Source organism: Physeter macrocephalus, chromosome 13, assembly GCF_002837175.3.
Source record: "Physeter macrocephalus isolate SW-GA chromosome 13, ASM283717v5, whole genome shotgun sequence".
Classification (NCBI taxonomy): Eukaryota; Metazoa; Chordata; class Mammalia; order Artiodactyla; family Physeteridae; genus Physeter; species Physeter macrocephalus.
In genome coordinates this window covers 24,757,458-24,760,000 of record NC_041226.1, presented here as the reverse complement: position 1 = coordinate 24,760,000, position 2,543 = coordinate 24,757,458, and the positions used below count along the sequence as shown (strand labels likewise).

Here is a 2,543-nt window from a genome sequence, read left to right as displayed (position 1 = left end):
TTCTCTTTTCTAATGACTCTTCACTCTTTCACTGGGTACTACTGTCATGATTTTAAATATTAACTGTATGCTGATGATGCCCAAGCTTTTATCTCCATCCCTGATTTTCACTTGACTTCCAGACTTTTATATGCAACTTCCCACTTGATGTATCCATTAGGATGAAGAACAGAAATCTCAAACATGAGCCTTTTAAAAACAACTCTTGATTTCCATCCCATACCTATTTCTCTCACAGGCATCTGCTCACTTGCTCAAGCCCCAGATCTAGGATTCATCCTTGATTATTTCTTTGCTTCTCCATCAGCAACCGCTGTCCAACTGGCCTCCAAAATGAATAATGAACAAGTAAAAACTTAAATTAATATTAATTCACATAGTGACAAGGGTCATGAAGACTATGAATCGGGGTGATATTAGAGGAAGGAGTGGGGTCGTACTTTTGGTAGGGTCGTCAGGGAAAGCCTTTTTAAAAAATATTTATTTATTTATTTTTGGCTGCATCGGGTGTTAGTTGTGGCACACAGGATCTTCATCGCAGCACACAGGCTCTCTGTTGCGGTGCACAGGCTTCTCTCTAGTTGTAGCATGCGGGCTCCAGAGTGCATGGGCTCTGTAGTTGTGGTGCGTGGGCTCCAGAGTGTGTGGGCTCTGTAGTTGTGGTGCGCGGGCTCTCAAGTTGTGGCACACAGGCTCAGCAGTTGCGGCGCACAGGCTTAGTTGCCCTGTGGCATGTGGGATCTTAGTTCCCCAACCAGGGATTGAACCCGTGTCCCTTGCATTGGAGGGCGGATTCTTAACCACTGGACCACCGGGGAAGTCCCAGGGAAAGCCTCTTTAAGAAGGTGAAAATTCTGTCATCTGGACATCTGGATGGAGATGTCCATTCCAGGCAGAAGCAACAAATCTAAGGAAAGAAAGAAAGTTGCTTTGAATGAGGGGGGAAATACCATAACCTCTGGTTGCAAAGGGAGATAGGAGTCAACTCATACGGGACACTTTAAGCCAAATTAAGGACTTTGGAGTTTATCTATCCAAGTGCAATAGCAAGTCATCAGCAGGCTTTAACCTGGGGATGACAAGATATATTTTATTTTTAGATCACTCAAGATCCTCAGACAACATGAGCTGAATTCAGTTGCTTCCTTCCATTACCATCACTTCCACACACAGATACTATTGATCCAACTGAAAACACACAGAAATGCTGTGTAAAAGCACAGAGCAATAGTAGAGAATACATAACTCAGAAGAAGGAAGGAAAGAAAAGGAGAGCAAGGAAGAGAAAAGCCTTAAGAAACCAAGATGAAAAAAGAACTCAAACTCTGAGTGGTAATTCTAATAACTGTTGAGAGAGAAGACCAAGGTGGCATGGGTATGGATATCAGCCCTGGATGCTAGGGCTGGGAACAGAGTCAGGTGGGGGTGGGAGTGGGGGCATAGGAGGGGTGTGTTCTACCTTGAAGGTAGGAAAAGGAGATATGGCCCAGGGGCAGTGTGAGGTAGGAAAAGAATCCTGCACAGAGCAAAGCTCCTGAAAGAATTTCCCTGTCTGGATAAAGAGGACTAGAAGAGCTCTACCCATCAGCTCAGGGAAGAGAAAAGGAAGCTTACAAACTTCTGGAAATTTAAATGGAAAACAAACAAAATCTTTTGTGAAATTGAAACCCCACATGAGAAACGGCATCAGAAGTCACAATGCCTAGAGAGTGTAATAAACTCAAGCCAAGAGGATATTATAAAAATTTCTCTACTACTGCTGAACCCCTGAAGCCCAAGCAAAAGTGAATGCAAAATTGAGGCACAAGGGAGTGCTTGACTTACATAGGGAAAACAACCCCAGTTTAACAAGCGTTCACAATAAAATATTACGAACCACACAAGAAATAAAACCATTTGAAGGAGAAGAGCAGATACAACCATTAATAGATTTAATACCACACATTGTAGAGTAGATAACAAAATCTGAAAGAGATTATAAAATAATAATGGAAACTAAAATCAAAGAGCTGGCACTAGGAAAAAGAAGAGACAAGTTGAAAACAAAACCAAACACATACTGCTTTAAACATTAAAAAAATTACTTATTTCGTAACAATCTTAAGAAAGAAGCACAAAGCTGGAGGTCTCACACTTCCTGACTTCAAAACATATTACAGTGCTCGCTTCGGCAGCACATATACTAAAATTGGAATGATACAGAAAAGATTAGCATGGCCCCTGTGCAAGGATGACACACAAGTTTGTGAAGCGTTCCATGTTTTTCCAGGCCTTGGCGAAAAGACAGCAGCATCCTAGAGGGCTCACGACAACGAGCACTTGCCAGAGCCGCCACCTCCAGTGTCCCTGACCCCACAGTGAGCCACAGTGGCCCCCCCTGCCTTCACAGGTGACACTCCAACACTAACAGGTCCACCCACCCAAAGCCCACCACCTTCTGCATTTCCTCCGTGACATCCTGCTTCAACTCTTACTCTACTCTCATCTTCCTCACAGCAACCGCCAGACTGATCTTCCTTAAATCAGAAGCTAATCTCAACATT

General features: G+C 43.3%; 1 non-coding gene across 1 annotated transcript; it reads left to right on the top strand.

Annotated features, from left to right (window-relative positions):
- Nucleotides 1-2,158: 2,158 nt before the first annotated feature.
- On the top strand, nucleotides 2,159-2,265 carry LOC112065434 (U6 spliceosomal RNA). Its single transcript, XR_002892035.1, has one exon. It is a non-coding gene; the product is annotated as a U6 spliceosomal RNA (small nuclear RNA).
- The last annotated feature ends 278 nt before the right edge of the window (nucleotides 2,266-2,543 follow it).